Below are 18555 nucleotides of genomic sequence, written 5' to 3' on the forward strand. Positions count from 1 at the left end.
ACACTGTAGAGAGAACACATACTGTAGAGAGAACACATACTGTACACACTGTAGAGAGAACACATACTGTATATACTGTAGAGAGAACACACACTGTAGAGAGAACACATACTGTAGAGAGAACACATACTGTACACACTGTAGAGAGAACACATACTGTAGAGAGAACACATACTGTAGAGAGAACACATACTGTAGAGAGAACACATACTGTATATACTGTAGAGAGAACACATACTGTAGAGAGAACACATACTGTATATACTGTAGAGAGAACACACACTGTAGAGAGAACACATACTGTATATACTGTAGAGAGAACACATACTGTAGAGAGAACACATACTGTATATACTGTAGAGAGAACACATACTGTACACACTGTAGAGAGAACACACACTGTAGAGAGAACACATACTGTAGAGAGAACACATACTGTATATACTGTAGAGAGAACACATACTGTAGAGAGAACACATACTGTACACACTGTAGAGAGAACACATACTGTAGAGAGAACACATACTGTATATACTGTAGAGAGAACACATACTGTACACACTGTAGAGAGAACACATACTGTAGAGAGAACACATACTGTACATACTGTAGAGAGAACACATACTGTATATACTGTAGAGAGAACACATACTGTAGAGAGAACACATACTGTAGAGAGAACACATACTGTACATACTGTAGCGAGAACACATACTGTACACACTGTAGAGAGAACACATACTGTAGAGAGAACACATACTGTACATACTGTAGAGAGAACACATACTGTAGAGAGAACACATACTGTAGAGAGAACACATACTGTACATACTGTAGAGAGAACACATACTGTACATACTGTAGAGAGAACACATACTGTACACACTGTAGAGAGAACACATACTGTAGAGAGAACACATACTGTACATACTGTAGAGAGAACACATACTGTACATACTGTAGAGAGAACACATACTGTAGAGAGAACACATACTGTAGAGAGAACACATACTGTACATACTGTAGAGAGAACACATACTGTACACACTGTAGAGAGAACACATACTGTAGAGAGAACACATACTGTAGAGAGAACACATACTGTATATACTGTAGAGAGAACACATACTGTACACACTGTAGAGAGAACACATACTGTAGAGAGAACACATACTGTACACACTGTAGAGAGAACACATACTGTAGAGAGAACACATACTGTACATACTGTAGAGAGAACACATACTGTATATACTGTAGAGAGAACACATACTGTAGAGAGAACACATACTGTAGAGAGAACACATACTGTACACACTGTAGAGAGAACACATACTGTAGAGAGAACACATACTGTATATACTGTAGAGAGAACACATACTGTAGAGAGAACACATACTGTACACACTGTAGAGAGAACACATACTGTAGAGAGAACACATACTGTATATACTGTAGAGAGAACACATACTGTAGAGAGAACACATACTGTACACACTGTAGAGAGAACACATACTGTAGAGAGAACACATACTGTATATACTGTAGAGAGAACACATACTGTAGAGAGAACACATACTGTACATACTGTAGAGAGAACACATACTGTATATACTGTAGAGAGAACACATACTGTAGAGAGAACACATACTGTAGAGAGAACACATACTGTACATACTGTAGAGAGAACACATACTGTATATACTGTAGAGAGAACACATACTGTAGAGAGAACACATACTGTACACACTGTAGAGAGAACACATACTGTAGAGAGAACACATACTGTATATACTGTAGAGAGAACACATACTGTAGAGAGAACACATACTGTAGAGAGAACACATACTGTATATACTGTAGAGAGAACACATACTGTACACACTGTAGAGAGAACACATACTGTAGAGAGAACACATACTGTACACACTGTAGAGAGAACACATACTGTAGAGAGAACACATACTGTATATACTGTAGAGAGAACACATACTGTAGAGAGAACACATACTGTACACACTGTAGAGAGAACACATACTGTAGAGAGAACACATACTGTATATACTGTAGAGAGAACACATACTGTAGAGAGAACACATACTGTATATACTGTAGAGAGAACACATACTGTAGAGAGAACACATACTGTACACACTGTAGAGAGAACACATACTGTAGAGAGAACACATACTGTATATACTGTAGAGAGAACACATACTGTAGAGAGAACACATACTGTACACACTGTAGAGAGAACACATACTGTAGAGAGAACACATACTGTATATACTGTAGAGAGAACACATACTGTAGAGAGAACACATACTGTATATACTGTAGAGAGAACACATACTGTACACACTGTAGAGAGAACACATACTGTACACACTGTAGAGAGAACACATACTGTAGAGAGAACACATACTGTATATACTGTAGAGAGAACACATACTGTAGAGAGAACACATACTGTACACACTGTAGAGAGAACACATACTGTAGAGAGAACACATACTGTATATACTGTAGAGAGAACACATACTGTAGAGAGAACACATACTGTATATACTGTAGAGAGAACACATACTGTAGAGAGAACACATACTGTACACACTGTAGAGAGAACACATACTGTAGAGAGAACACATACTGTATATACTGTAGAGAGAACACATACTGTAGAGAGAACACATACTGTACACACTGTAGAGAGAACACATACTGTAGAGAGAACACATACTGTATATACTGTAGAGAGAACACATACTGTAGAGAGAACACATACTGTATATACTGTAGAGAGAACACATACTGTACACACTGTAGAGAGAACACATACTGTAGAGAGAACACATACTGTACACACTGTAGAGAGAACACATACTGTACACACTGTAGAGAGAACACATACTGTAGAGAGAACACATACTGTATATACTGTAGAGAGAACACATACTGTAGAGAGAACACATACTGTACACACTGTAGAGAGAACACATACTGTAGAGAGAACACATACTGTATATACTGTAGAGAGAACACATACTGTACACACTGTAGAGAGAACACATACTGTACACACTGTAGAGAGAACACATACTGTAGAGAGAACACATACTGTATATACTGTAGAGAGAACACATACTGTACACACTGTAGAGAGAACACATACTGTAGAGAGAACACATACTGTACATACTGTAGAGAGAACACATACTGTACACACTGTAGAGAGAACACATACTGTAGAGAGAACACATACTGTATATACTGTAGAGAGAACACATACTGTACACACTGTAGAGAGAACACGTACTGTAGAGAGAACACATACTGTACATACTGTAGAGAGAACACATACTGTAGAGAGAACACATACTGTAGATAGAACACGTACTGTACATACTGTAGAGAGAACACATACTGTAGAGAGAACACACACATACTGTAGAGAGAACACACACGTACTGTAGAGAGAACACACACGTACTGTAGAGAGAGAACACACACGTACTGTAGAGAGAGAACACACACGTACTGTAGAGAGAGAACACACACGTACTGTAGAGAGATCACACACACGTACTGTAGAGAGATCACACACACGTACTGTAGAGAGATCACACACACGTACTGTAGAGAGATCACACACACGTACTGTAGAGAGAACACACACGTACTGTAGAGAGTACACACACGTACTGTAGAGAGTACACACACGTACTGTAGAGAGAACACACACGTACTGTAGAGAGAACACACACGTACTGTAGAGAGAACACACACGTACTGTAGAGAGAACACACACGTACTGTAGAGAGAACACACACGTACTGTAGAGAGATCACACACACGTACTGTAGAGAGATCACACACACGTACTGTAGAGAGATCACACACACGTACTGTAGAGAGAGAACACACACGTACTGTAGAGAGATCACACACACGTACTGTAGAGAGATCACACACACGTACTGTAGAGAGATCACACACACGTACTGTAGAGAGATCACACACACGTACTGTAGAGAGATCACACACACGTACTGTAGAGAGAACACACACGTACTGTAGAGAGAACACACACATACTGTAGAGAGATCACACACGTACTGTAGAGAGATCACACACACGTACTGTAGAGAGAACACACACGTACTGTAGAGAGTACACACACGTACTGTAGAGAGTACACACACGTACTGTAGAGAGTACACACACGTACTGTAGAGAGAACACACACGTACTGTAGAGAGAACACACACGTACTGTAGAGAGAACACACACGTACTGTAGAGAGAACACACACGTACTGTAGAGAGAACACACACGTACTGTAGAGAGAACACACACGTACTGTAGAGAGAACACACACGTACTGTAGAGAGAACACACACGTACTGTAGAGAGAACACACACGTACTGTAGAGAGAACACACACGTACTGTAGAGAGAACACACACGTACTGTAGAGAGAACACACACGTACTGTAGAGAGAACACACACATACTGTAGAGAGAGAACACACACGTACTGTAGAGAGAACACACACGTACTGTAGAGAGAACACACACGTACTGTAGAGAGAACACACACGTACTGTAGAGAGAGAACACACACGTACTGTAGAGAGATCACACACACGTACTGTAGAGAGATCACACACACGTACTGTAGAGAGATCACACACACGTACTGTAGAGAGATCACACACACGTACTGTAGAGAGAACACACACGTACTGTAGAGAGTACACACACGTACTGTAGAGAGAACACACACGTACTGTAGAGAGTACACACACGTACTGTAGAGAGAACACACACGTACTGTAGAGAGAACACACACGTACTGTAGAGAGTACACACACGTACTGTAGAGAGAACACACACATACTGTAGAGAGAACACACACGTACTGTAGAGAGAACACACACGTACTGTAGAGAGTACACACACGTACTGTAGAGAGAACACACACGTACTGTAGAGAGAACACACACGTACTGTAGAGAGTACACACACGTACTGTAGAGAGTACACACACGTACTGTAGAGAGAACACACACGTACTGTAGAGAGAACACACACGTACTGTAGAGAGAACACACACGTACTGTAGAGAGAACACACACGTACTGTAGAGAGTACACACACGTACTGTAGAGAGAACACACACGTACTGTAGAGAGAACACACACATACTGTAGAGAGAACACACACATACTGTAGAGAGAATACATACTGTAGACGGGGGTGGAGAGAGAGCTAACAGTAACTGGTCAGGTTACATTTCAGTCCTCGTCCATTGAGTTAACATTGTAATGTACTCCCCCAGGATCTAAATAGCATATGTTTTGGTCAAACAAAGAACAATGTGTGTGTGTGTGTGTGTGTGTGTGTGTGTGTGTGTGTGTGTGTGTGTGTGTGTGTGTGTGTGTGTGTGTGTGTGTGTGTGTGTGTGTGTGTGTGAGAGAGATGACGAGAAAGAGGGAGAATGGAGCTGGCTAATAATTGGATCTGCTTACGTGTGTTTGTGTAACAGACAGACAGAGAGAGCGATAGAATCACAAAATATGCCAATGAAATCTCCAACCATCAAACACCCAGGATGACACAAACGCACGTCTTTGATCATGGTCATTTTGGCGATTAGAATCATTTTTTTCTGGAAGAGAGAAATTATCAAACCGTTCACATATTTTTTGAATTGCCTGAATGTTTAGAGCCTGTTTGTTTAGGCAAACACTCCTCTATTTAAAAAAGCCCATTGATTATTTCATAGTATGGCGTTAACATTTAAATATTTTTATTTTATTTTTATTTCACCTTTATTTAACCAGGTAGGCTAGTTGAGAACAAGTTCTCATTTGCAACTGCGACCTGGCCAAGATAAAGCAAAGCAGTTTGACACATACAACAACACAGAGTTACACATGGAATATACAAACATACAATCAATAATACAGTAGAAAAATCTATATACAGCATGTGCAAATGAGGTAAGATAAGAGAGGTAAGGCAGTAAATAGGCCATGGTGGCGAAGTAATTACAATATAACAAATAAACACTGGAATGGTAGGATGTGCAAGCGGCAACGGTGAGAGACTTGTTTCTGGAAAGGTGAATTTTTAGAAGTAGAAGCTCGAATTGTTTTGGTACAGACCTGGATAGTAAGACAGAACTCTGCAGGTTATCTCTGCAGTAGATTGCAACACCGCCCCCTTTGGCATTTCTATCTTGGCGGAAAATGTTATAGTTAGGGATGGAGATTTCAGGGTTTTTGGTGATTTTCCTAAGCGCAGGATTCAGACACGGCTAAGACATCCGGTTGGAGGAATGTGCTAAAGCAGTGAATAAAGCAAACTTAGGGAGTAAGCTTCTAATGTACATGCATGAAACCAAGGCTTTTACGGTTACAGAAGTCAACAATTGAGAACACCTGTGGAGTAGGAGTGGAGCTAGGCACTGCAGGTCCTGGATTAACCTCTACATCACCAGAGGAACAGAGGAGGAGTAGGATGAGTGTACGGCTAAAGGCTATAAGAACTGGCCGTCTAGCACGTTCGGAACAGAGAGTAAAGGGAGCAGGTTTCTGGGCATGATAGCATAGATTCAAGGCATCATGTACAGACAAAGGTATGGTAGGAAGCGAGTACATTGGAGGTAGACCTAGGCATTGAGTAATGAAGAGAGAGATATAAACCAGGTAATGTCATTGCATATGTGGGAGGTGGAACAACATGGTTGGTTAAGGCATATTGAGCAGGGATATAGGCTCTACAGTGAAATAAGACAGTAATCACTAACCAGGACATTAATGGACAAGGCATATTGATATTAGGGAGAGGCATGCGTAGCCAAGTGATTGTATGGGTCCAGTGAGTGGTTGGGCTGGCTGGGGACACGGCGATTCAGATAGTTAGCAGGCTGGGGCTAGCAGTTAGCAGGCCGGGGCTAGCAAGCTAGCATAAGGGCCTTAGAGGGACGTCGCGATGGGGGAAAGTCTGTTTTTGCCTCCTCGTGCGGTGACGTCGATAGACCAGTCATGGAATTAGTAGGGTTCCAAGTAGCAGAGGGGTCCAAGTCCAATTGGCAAAATGGGTATAGTGGTCCAAGAAACTGTCCGGTGGATCAGCTAACAGTCCAATATGCTCTAGATAGCTAGCAGGCCGCGGTTAGCAGAATGGGCCTTCAGGGGACGTTGCGCCTGGGGGGCCTGTTGGGATCCTCGGGCAGATTATGTCGGTACTCCAGTCGTGAAGGATCGTTGGGGTTCCGTGCCCCGTACCGGCAGTAGAAGGGGTCCGGATATTGTAGCTGAGGAGTGGGCTTCAGGAGTAGCCCAGGAGCCCTAGCCGGGAGATGGGTCTAGCATGGGCTAGCCCCAGGCTAGTTGGTGCTTGCTCCGGGACGGAAACGATTAGCCAGGAGTAGTCAACCCGGGCTGCGGTTAGCTAGCTGCCGTGATCCAGATGAAAGGGTTCAGAGTTTGCGGTAGGAATCTCAGATCTGGGGATCTGGAGAGAAAAATAGGTCCGGTATGCTCTGGTTTGAAACGAGTTGTACGAACTGGCGAGAGCTTTCCGAGCTAAAGGTTAGCTGACTGATAGCTGATAGCTGGTAGCTAGTTAGCTAGCTAGCTTCAGTTGAGGTATTCCAGTTCGGAGGTAAATAGAAATACTTTAGAAAAAAACAGATCCACACCACATTGGGTGAGGTGGGTTGCAGGAGAGTATTTTGAAGTTGAGGTTTAGGAAAAATATTAAAAAGAATGCGAAGAAAAATATATTAAAAGATATATACATGGGACGAGACAAGACAAAGACGTCTGACTGCTACGCCATCTTGGATCATCACCTCAATATGGTGATTTTCATATGGCCAGGTGGCCGTAATTATGAGATATAGTATCTATTAAATTAAAGCCGCAATGTGGGTTTCCTGTATAGGAAAATACATGTTCTTCTTGTTTCTGGATTGGGAAATTAATCATTTGAGTTTATTTAGATTTCTCTTTTGGTTGCTCTTAAGTGTGTGTGGTAACAGATGCGGGCCAGTAATTGGTGAGTGAGGGCTGGAGAGGAAGGAATCAATAGTGTGTGTGTGTGTGTAATAGCGGTAGCGTAGGGAGAGTCATTAGGCTCACGGCTAGGTCTCAGACTCACTCTAATTACCAACTCTCTAGCTGGAACACACACCTACATCCTCCCTCCTCTGTCCTCTTATCCACACACACATCCTTCATTGATGCACATCACACACACACTTACATCCACTGCCTTTTGGGAGAAGAGCTTACTGCCAAGACATTGTATGAGCCACACACACACCCAAATCTAGGGTGTTGGAACCAGTCTTTTGGCAGCCCTTTCAACCCCCTGCAGAATGTGCCAGGAAGGACAAACCAAACTAGTGTGTGTGTGTTTCACTGCAAACCTAATTACCTTGTAACGGTGGAGCAGGCTGGTGCCTTTATGTGATAATAATTCTAGTAATGATGTTACATATGGTCTGCTCTGTGTTTTTATCATTATGACTCATTGTGCCTTCTTTGAAAGCCCGGTTATTTGAATATATTAATGTTTAATAGAAACACTCATATGTTTTGCTATTTACAACCAGAGGAGGCTGGTGGGATGAGATATAGGAGGATGGGCTCATTGTAATGGCTGGAATGGAATCAATGGAACAGTATCAACCATATCAAATGTATAGAAACCACATGTTTGACCCCATTCCATTTATTCCATTCCAGCCATTATGATGAGCCTGTCCTCCTATAGCTCCTCCCACCAGCCTCCTCTGATTACAACATCTGTTTTTACCTCAGGCAGTCACATCTGATGGCACCATATCACCATTGTTATAAATGTGATGTTGTCAGTTTATTACCGTGGTCTTTGTATTATTCCAGAGTGCCTCACTACCAGTAGAGGTAGGATTTGAATCCAACACTCTCATAACTGGGTTTTACTTCAGTGGGGGCTTATTACATGCTTAGTTCACGTTGATTCCATGTTAAATACATCTTGATAATTGTGTTCTAACAGTTGTGTTGATAGGTTGTTGACCTGTGTCTCTCTTCCTCCCTAGGTGTTGAAGGTCAGTCTGATAGGACACAGGAAGAGAATTCTGGCCTCGCTGGGAGACAGGCTTCACCAAGACCCTCCACAGAAACCCCCACGGGCCATCTCCCTACGGGTCAGTGTGTGCAGTGTGTGTAGTGCATGTATACGTGTGTGCAGTGTACATACGTGTGTGTGTGTGTGTCCTCACTCTCTTCCCTCCCAGATGGTAGTAGTCCTAGAGACTGCAGACAGAGATTCAGTGAGCTTAGGGGAAATATCCCCACTGCTGTTGTTAGCCTTCACAAGTCTCCCGGCAGACACAAAATGGATGCCGCCAGGACCACAATAGCACCGCCGTTTCCCCTCTCCCTGCCGGTCCTGGATACTAATTACAAGATGCTGGATTCCATTCCCCAGTGCGTATGGGTCTAATGTTCAACTTACAAAGGCCCTGGAAATGCTTCACCTCCTGGGACTCAATTTGATCCGGCAGCCAGGATGTGGCTGCTCCTCTGCAGCCTCTCAAGGCCCAGACGCCTGCTTTCATTCCATTTAACAAATCGGTCCAGACAGAGGGGCTGGGTTGTGTCTCCACTGCAAATCTAGTCTGATGTCCACGTCCAGAGCCAGGCTAGCAAACAGAGAGGAGGCTGAAGGTTTATTCAGCATAGCATATTGCCACGTTCCAAAAGCATACCACTAGAAACCACTTAGAATCCATGCTCAACACAGTAGCTTCATTTTAAGAGGTACGCTAGTGAAAATAATGATGTAACAGGTAAGCAAGGCAATCACTATGTAGTGGAATCATTATACCATTATTGTCTCTCCCTAATTTGCGCCCCCCCCTTGAGGCATGTCCACATTGGGAATTGCCAGTAGTGGCAGTCTTGACATTTGACCTCTCCTTTTCTAGATACAGCCTATCATGGAGCCTCAAAAGCATCACATGGCACACTTCACCACCATTTAATAACCCCTCCCCTCTGTCCATCCATCCTCCCAGGAGCCCGGTGGCTGCAACACCCCTCCCCAGATCCTTCCGGGCCAGGCTGCGTACACCACGGCGGGCGTCCCGGGGGGCTCGTTGGACGTGCAGCACCTCATCATGCAGGCGGACGCACGGCGCCGCCAGCGCTCCAACGACAACTACTTAGAGGAGATGCCTCGCTCCAAACTGGAGCGGCAGATGGCCCAAGTCAGCATGGTGAGAGGGAGGGAGGGAGGGAGGGAGGGAGGGAGGGAGGGAGGGAGGGAGGGAGGGAGGGAAATAGACAGCAGCCTCTCACAATTATTTTCCTGTGTGTCCCTATTTGACCTCTCTACCACACTATGAAAGCGTGATGATTAATATAATATGCCATATCATTCATCCTCTCGGATGGGCGGGGGGCAGAACGCTGTTATAAATCATTTGTACACTGCAAATTGACCGCAAGAATCCCAAGCAGATAATGTATTAGATAAAAACAGAATCATTTCAAACCTTGATTACTTTGGGATAAGATCACATATGAATGTATTTATACGTGGAAACTACCGTACTTGGGAAGAAATAAAAATCACTTTGAGCTAATTTCTTTTATGTCCAACAACAATTATTTACAAAAAAATACATATATATATATATATTTGGCCCTCGGACTGCCTATTGGGGAATCCTGCCCTATACGGTACCATAACTGCTCTACCAACCTGTATTGGCATGCTATTCAACTTATATACAGTGCATTCTGAAAGTATTCAGACCCCTTCACTTTTTCCACATTTTGTTACGTTATAGCCTGATTCTAAAATGTATTAACAATTTTTCCTCATCACTTTACACACAATACCCCATAATGACAAAGCGAAAACATGTTTTTAGAAATGTTTGATTATTTATAAAAAAAATAAAAACATAAATACCTTATTTACATAATTATTCAGACCCTTTGCTATGAGACTCGAAATTGAGCTCAGGTGCATTCTGTTTCCATTGATCATCCTTGAGATGTGTTTACAACTTGATTGGAGTCTACCTGTGGTAAATTCAATTGATTGGACATTGATTTGGAAAGGCACACACCTCTCTATATAAGGTCTCACAGTTGACAGTGCATGTCAGAGCAAAAACCAAGCCATAAGGTCGAAGGAATTGTCCGTAGAGCTCAGAGAAAGGATTGTGTCGAGGCACAGATCTGGGGAAGGGTACCAAAACATTTCTGCAGCATTAAAGGTCCGCAAGAACACAGTGGCCTTCATCATTCTTAAATGGAAGAAGTTTGGAACCACCAAGACTCTTCCTAGAGCTGGCCACTCGGTCAAGAACTGAGCAATCAGGGGAGAAGAGCCTTGGTCAGGGAGGTGACCAAGAACGCGATGGTCACTCTGACTGAGCTACAGAGTTCCTCTGTGAAGAAGGACAACCATCTCTGCAGCACTCCACCAATCAGGCCTTTATGGTAGAGTGGCCAGATGGAAGCCACTCCTCAGTAAAAGGCACATGACAGCCCGCTTGGAGTTTACCAAAAGGCACTTAAAGACTCTCAGACCATGAGAAACAAGCTTCTCTGGTCTGATGAAACCAAGATCGAACTCTTTGGCCTGACTGCCAAGTGTCACGTCTGGAGGAAACCTGGCACATTCCCTACGGTGAAGCATGGTGGTGGCAACATTATGCTGTGTGGATGTTTTTCAGCGGCAGGGACTGGGAGACTAGTCAGGATCGAGGCAAAGATGAACGGAGCAAAGTACAGAGAGATCCTTGATGAAAACCTGCACCAGAGCGCTCAGGACCTCAGACCGGGGTGAAGGTTCACCTTCCAACAGGACAACGACCCTAAGCACACAGCCAAGACAACGCAGGAGTGGCTTCAGGACAAGTCTCTGAATGAACTTGAGTGGCCCAGCCAGAGCCTGGACTTGAACCCGATCGAACATCTCTGGAGAGACCTGAAAATAGCTGTGCAGCGACGCTCCCCATCCAACCTTACAGAGTTTGAGAGGATCTGCAGAGAAGAATGAGAGAAACTCCCCAAATACAGGTATGCCAAGCTTGTAGCGTCATACCCAAGAAAACTCGAGGCTGTAATTGCTGCCAAGGTGCTTCAACAAAGTACCGAGTAAAGGGTCTGAATACTTATGTAAATTTGATATTTCAGTTTTTATTTTTAATACATGTGCAAACATTTCTAAAACCTGTTTTTGCTTTGTCATTATGGGGTATTGTGTGTAGATTGATATGGGAAAAAAACAATTTAATAATTTTTAGAATAAGGCTGTAACGTAACAAAATGTGGAAAGTCAAGGGGTCTGAATACTTTCCGAATGTACTGAATATTAGCATGCATGGTACAGTATGGTAACCTCTCTACCAAAATCCATGATCATCCTATTGAACCTCTGCACCAACCTATGAAAGCACGGTCGGCGAGTCAGAGGCATCTGGGAGAGCAGCTTCTCTTAAGCGTTCCTTTGATCTACCCCGATTAGGGTCCATCCGGAGTGTGTGTGAGAGTGTGTGTGATTCACAGAGCTTGTCGCACCAGACACACTCTTATGTTTATAAACGACTGACTCCTTGAAGTGCGTTTGTGTCACGACTCACAACACTGGCCTCTTTAGAGCAGCACTCAGGTGAGTGCAGTGAGTCAAGGTCGTGTAGAGGGAATCATTATGGAGACTTCGCTAATCCTCTCTCTCACATACTCTCTCTCTCTGTTTTACTTTCCACTCTTTCCTTCCTCATCTCTCCCTTTCTCCCCCTTTTCCCTCCACATTGCCTCTCCGCCCATTACTACTGAGGCAGTCAGAGATCATGCCCTGCTCCCTCCCCATTATTACTGAGGCAGTCAGAGATCATGCCCTGCTCCCTCCCCATTATTACTGAGGCAGTCAGAGATCATGCCCTGCTCCCTCCCCATTATTACTGAGGCAGTCAGAGATCATGCCCTGCTCCCTCCCCATTATTACTGAGGCAGTCAGAGATCATGCCCTGCTCCCTCCCCATTATTACTGAGGCAGTCAGAGATCATGCCCTGCTCCCTCCCCATTATTACTGAGGCAGTCAGAGATCATGCCCTGCTCCCTCCCCATTATTACTGAGGCAGTCAGAGATCATGCCCTGCTCCCTCCCCATTATTACTGAGGCAGTCAGAGATCATTTCCTGTTTTGCCAATTGTGTCTCTATCTTTGTCTCTTCCCCCTCTCTCTTTCTCTCCCTCTCTCCCCCCATCTCTCTGCCCCCCCCCCCCCCCCTATCTATCTCTGTCATTTAGATCAGTTAGAGTAGATTACCTGTTCTGATCCTCTAGGGCTCACCCTGCAGCTATTTACCCCGATGTCATTATCCCTGATTGCCTCACCTCCAGAGTATCTCATTAAGACGCAGATGGATGTGACACAAACAAACAAGCACTTCCGTATAGTAGTGTATCAGCACCTGTCATGGGACTTTGATTATGAAACTGTGACGGGAGGGTTTCCTCACACTCCAGCCTTGTTGTAAACATTGCCTGTGTGATTATCTTCTGCTTGATTATTATAAACCATAGAGTTGGATAGAGGCCACGTCTTTGCATATTTGCCATAATGGTTTCTATGACAGCATGGGCAGCGCCATTTCAGGGCTATCTCCATTGATGAAAGTCCTCAATGGCGCTGCCCATGCTAAAACAGGCTTTGTGGCAAGTGCACCCCCTATCCAACTCTATGTTATCAACCAACTTCTTGTTGTCCTGATCCTAGATCTTATTTCTATTTATTTATCAGTCTCATGATGTTGGAGAAAGACCTTCTGCAAGAAATGATACTGTAAGTTGTCTGTGATGCTAGTGTGCATCAAATACTGTTGTTGTCAATGTACGTGACGAACAGTCAAACAGTCAACTGTCAATGTACGTGATATAAATGTACATTATATTAGTTGATAATACAGGTCCATTTACTCATGATCATTTACATTTTATTTCGAACATATTGGCTAAGGGAAAAGTACTGTAGCTAAATATATATCCATTTCCTGTTTCTGTTGAAAAGGATGAAAGAAAGAAGGACAGGGGATTTTCCACACAGTGCTAGGGGAGGTGTGAGCATTATAGCACTAGCTAGGGGAATTAAACAGTATGAAAAGCCATTTGAATATGACCCTTCTAAGACTGTTAAAACGCACTTAGCATTAGGAGAGGAGGGTCCATAGAAACACAGTGAGGGACTCAAAATGTTTTTGAAATGTTGTTGTTAAGCTTTTCATGTTCAGTCAGTCTTGTTACATCATAGAAGTGCATTGTGGTTAGGAGCAAACAGCAGCACATATCTGACAGACTAGATATGTCAGCTCAGAATATGCTTGACTTAAGTTTGTGCCCAATCCTTTTCCTTGTAATCGGCTGTGATTCCTCATCCGTGGCCTGTGTCTGATCATGCCATTGGCTGTCGTTACAGCAAGGCGAATGGTGCGAGCCAATCACATTGCGTCCTCCCAACGAGGCCACCTCGTCCACTCCAGTGCAGTACTGGCAACACCACCCTGAGAAACTCATCTTCCAGTCGTGTGACTATGAAGCTTACGTGAGTATTCCCGTCCCTACGCTATACTGTGTGTGTGTGCGTTAGTATGCTTTTCATGCATGTATAATATGCTTGTGAATGTGTATGCATGAAAAACGCTACATTAGCATTGTATCATATTCCACAGCAGTGTGCTGTGTCGGGGTCGCGACCCCGCTATGGGAACATCAGTGGGGTCAATAAAAACAAAACATTTGGAGTACAGATTATTGTATGGGACAATATACGTTTTTCAGAAAGATAATACAAACAAATACAATTTTATTGAGTAAATGTATTTTCATTTTGATAAGAGAAGAAACTATAATGAAGGTTTTTTGTTGATGTAAAAATGTACAGATTATAAGGTTGTGTCGTATTTGGGTTAGGTTGGAGTTGAAAAAAAATGATTGGTAAGAAAATTCAACCAGCAATTCTGGTGGAAAGAATGGGGTCTCCGCTGAAAGGGTTTGAATACTACTGTTCTACAGTAATGTGGGAGAGATGCCCTGTCTGCCAAGGGGGTCCAAGACACACACTTTCAGGGACCCCCCCCCACCACCACACACACCACACACATTGACACTCCATAATACTCTTTGACAGCTCTCCACACTCCCACTATCTACTCTGACATATGTTATGCCCTCTGACTTAAATGACCTGCACTTGTGTTACCTAACCGACACACTGGAGGTATTCAGGAGTAAAACCATGTTTCACCCTTCGATCAATACTGCACCAAGCTATTCACGCTGCTGCAGTAATTTTAGCCTCCCGTTACATAAAACCAACCATGTTACCAAGGATACTGCACATGTACATTTGATTGGCTTAGCCCCAGCAACCATGTAACACTGATTACTACCCACTTTCAGCTGATGAATCACCGGGAAGATGATTGGCTCCCATTTGGAGTCTGGAGGCTCCCATTGGCTCTCGGGGCCAGCCGTGTTGAATTGTGATTGACTCTTGCACAGTTGTGCATAGCGATTGGCTCAGAGGTGCTGTTGTGGAGATGTGTGGGCAGAGGGGGCTAGAGGATTAGAGAGAAAGAGAGAGAGAAACAGTGAGTGAGGTGAGTAAGCGAGAGAGTTTGTGAGAGAGTGAGGGAAAAGGTCATGTGGGTTGAGGGAGGGAAAGGTAATGTGGATTGAGGGAGGGAAAGGTAGTGTGGGTCGAGAGAGGGAGGGAAAAGGTAATGTGGGTTGAGAGAGTGAGGGATAAGGTAGTGTGGGTTGAGAGAGTGAGGGATAAGGTAGTGTGGGTTGAGAGAGTGAGGGATAAGGTAGTGTGGGTTGAGAGAGTGAGGGATAATGTAGTGTGGGTTGAGAGAGTGAGGGATAATGTAGCGAGGGATAATGTAGTGTGGGTTGAGAGAGTGAGTGATAATGTAGTGTGGGTTGAGAGAGTGAGGGATAATGTAGTGTGGGTTGAGAGAGTGAGGGATAATGTAGTGTGGGTTGAGAGAGTGAGGGATAATGTAGTGTGGGTTGAGAGAGTGAGAAAGGAAGGCAGAGAGAGAAAGTGTAAATAAATGAAATAATCAGTGCCAAGCAACCACTCTCCCAGGACTGAAGCTCCACATGGCCCCACGAAGTGAGATAGAGGAGAATCTGAGAGAGAAAGAAAAGGAGGGAGGGAGGGAGGGAGGGAGGGAAAAATAAACACATTTAAAAAGCATGGAGAGTTAAGCACTGAGATAGAGGATAGAGTTGATGATGTAAGCAGTGTACAGAGGAAGAGGATAGAGTTGAGGATGTAAGCAGTGTACAGAGGAAGAGGATAGAGTTGAGGATGTAAGCAGTGTACAGAGGAAGAGGATAGAGTTGAGGATGTAAGCAGTGTACAGAGGAAGAGGATAGAGTTGAGGATGTAAGCAGTGTACAGAGGAAGAGGATAGAGTTGAGGATGTAAGCAGTGTACAGAGGAAGAGGATAGAGTTGAGGATGTAAGCAGTGTACAGAGGAAGAGGATAGAGTTGAGGATGTAAGCAGTGTACAGAGGAAGAGGATAGAGTTGAGGATGTAAGCAGTGTACAGAGGAAGAGGATCGAGTTGAGGATGTAAGCAGTGTACAGAGGAAGAGGATAGAGTTGAGGATGTAAGCAGTGTACAGAGGAAGAGGATAGAGTTGAGGATGTAAGCAGTGTACAGAGGAAGAGGATAGAGTTGAGGATGTAAGCAGTGTACAGAGGAAGAGGAGAGAGTTGAGGATGTAAGCAGTGTACAGAGGAAGAGGAGATAGTTGAGGATGTAAGCAGTGTACAGAGGAAGAGGATAGAGTTGAGGATGTAAGCAGTGTACAGAGGAAGAGGATAGAGTTGAGGATGTAAGCAGTGTACAGAGGAAGAGGATAGAGTTGAGGATGTAAGCAGTGTACAGAGGAAGAGGATAGAGTTGAGGATGTAAGCAGTGTACAGAGTAACAGTGAGGGAGAGAGGATAGAGTTGAGGATGTAAAAAGAGAGAAGAGGGACGAGTGACAAGTCCTCTAAAGCCTGACGCTGTCATCGCACTTATTCTATTACACACAATGATCTTCATTCAACCAGAGACAATTCTCTAACGTCATTACAACGTTGTCTTCATAAACCAAACTTTGTTTTAATCAATTCTTTATTATAGACCAGCTCTGTCATTATGCTTTCTTTATTATAGACCAGCTCTAATGTCATTATGCTTTCTTTATTATAGACCAGCTCTAATGTCATTATGCTTTCTTTATTATAGACCAGCTCTAATGTCATTATGCTTTCTTTATTATAGACCAGCTCTAATGTCATTATGCTTTCTTTATTATAGACCAGCTCTAATGTCATTATGCTTTCTTTATTATAGACCAGCTCTAATGTCATTATGCTTTCTTTATTATAGACCAGCTCTAATGTCATTATGCTTTCTTTATTATAGACCAGCTAAGATGTCATTATGCTTTCTTTATTATAGACCAGCTCTAATGTCATTATGCTTTCTTTATTATAGACCAGCTAAGATGTCATTATGCTTTCTTTATTATAGACCAGCTCTAATGTCATTATGCTTTCTTTATTATAGACCAGCTCTAATGTCATTATGCTTTCTTTATTATAGACCAGCTCTAATGTCATTATGCTTTCTTTATTATAGACCAGCTAAGATGTCATTATGCTTTCTTTATTATAGACCAGCTAAGATGTCATTATGCTTTCTTTATTATAGACCAGCTCTAATGTCATTATGCTTTCTTTATTATAGACCAGCTAAGATGTCATTATGCTTTCTTTATTATAGACCAGCTCTGTCATTATGCTTTCTTTATTATAGACCAGCTCTAATGTCATTATGCTTTCTTTATTATAGACCAGCTAAGATGTCATTATGCTTTCTTTATTATAGACCAGCTCTGTCATTATGCTTTCTTTATTATAGACCAGCTCTAATGTCATTATGCTTTCTTTATTATAGACCAGCTCTAATGTCATTATGCTTTCTTTATTATAGACCAGCTCTAATGTCATTATGCTTTCTTTATTATAGACCAGCTCTAATGTCATTATGCTTTCTTTATTATAGACCAGCTCTAATGTCATTATGCTTTCTTTATTATAGACCAGCTCTAATGTCATTATGCTTTCTTTATTATAGACCAGCTCTAATGTCATTATGCTTTCTTTATTATAGACCAGCTCTAATGTCATTATGCTTTCTTTATTATAGACCAGCTCTAATGTCATTATGCTTTCTTTATTATAGACCAGCTCTGTCATTATGCTTTCTTTATTATAGACCAGCTAAGATGTCATTATGCTTTCTTTATTATAGACCAGCTCTAATGTCATTATGCTTGCTTTATTATAGACCAGCTCTAATGTCATTATGCTTTCTTTATTATAGACCAGCTCTAATGTCATTATGCTTTCTTTATTATAGACCAGCTCTAATGTCATTATGCTTTCTTTATTATAGACCA

The 18555-nt window shown here is 42.7% G+C and overlaps 1 pseudogene; it reads left to right on the forward strand.

Annotated features, from left to right (window-relative positions):
• LOC120049147 overlaps positions 1-18555 on the forward strand; it is a 73288-nt pseudogene that overhangs the window by 54016 nt on the left and 717 nt on the right.

The sequence above is a fragment of the Salvelinus namaycush genome, chromosome 6, assembly GCF_016432855.1.
Source record: "Salvelinus namaycush isolate Seneca chromosome 6, SaNama_1.0, whole genome shotgun sequence".
Lineage (NCBI taxonomy): Eukaryota > Metazoa > Chordata > Actinopteri > Salmoniformes > Salmonidae > Salvelinus > Salvelinus namaycush.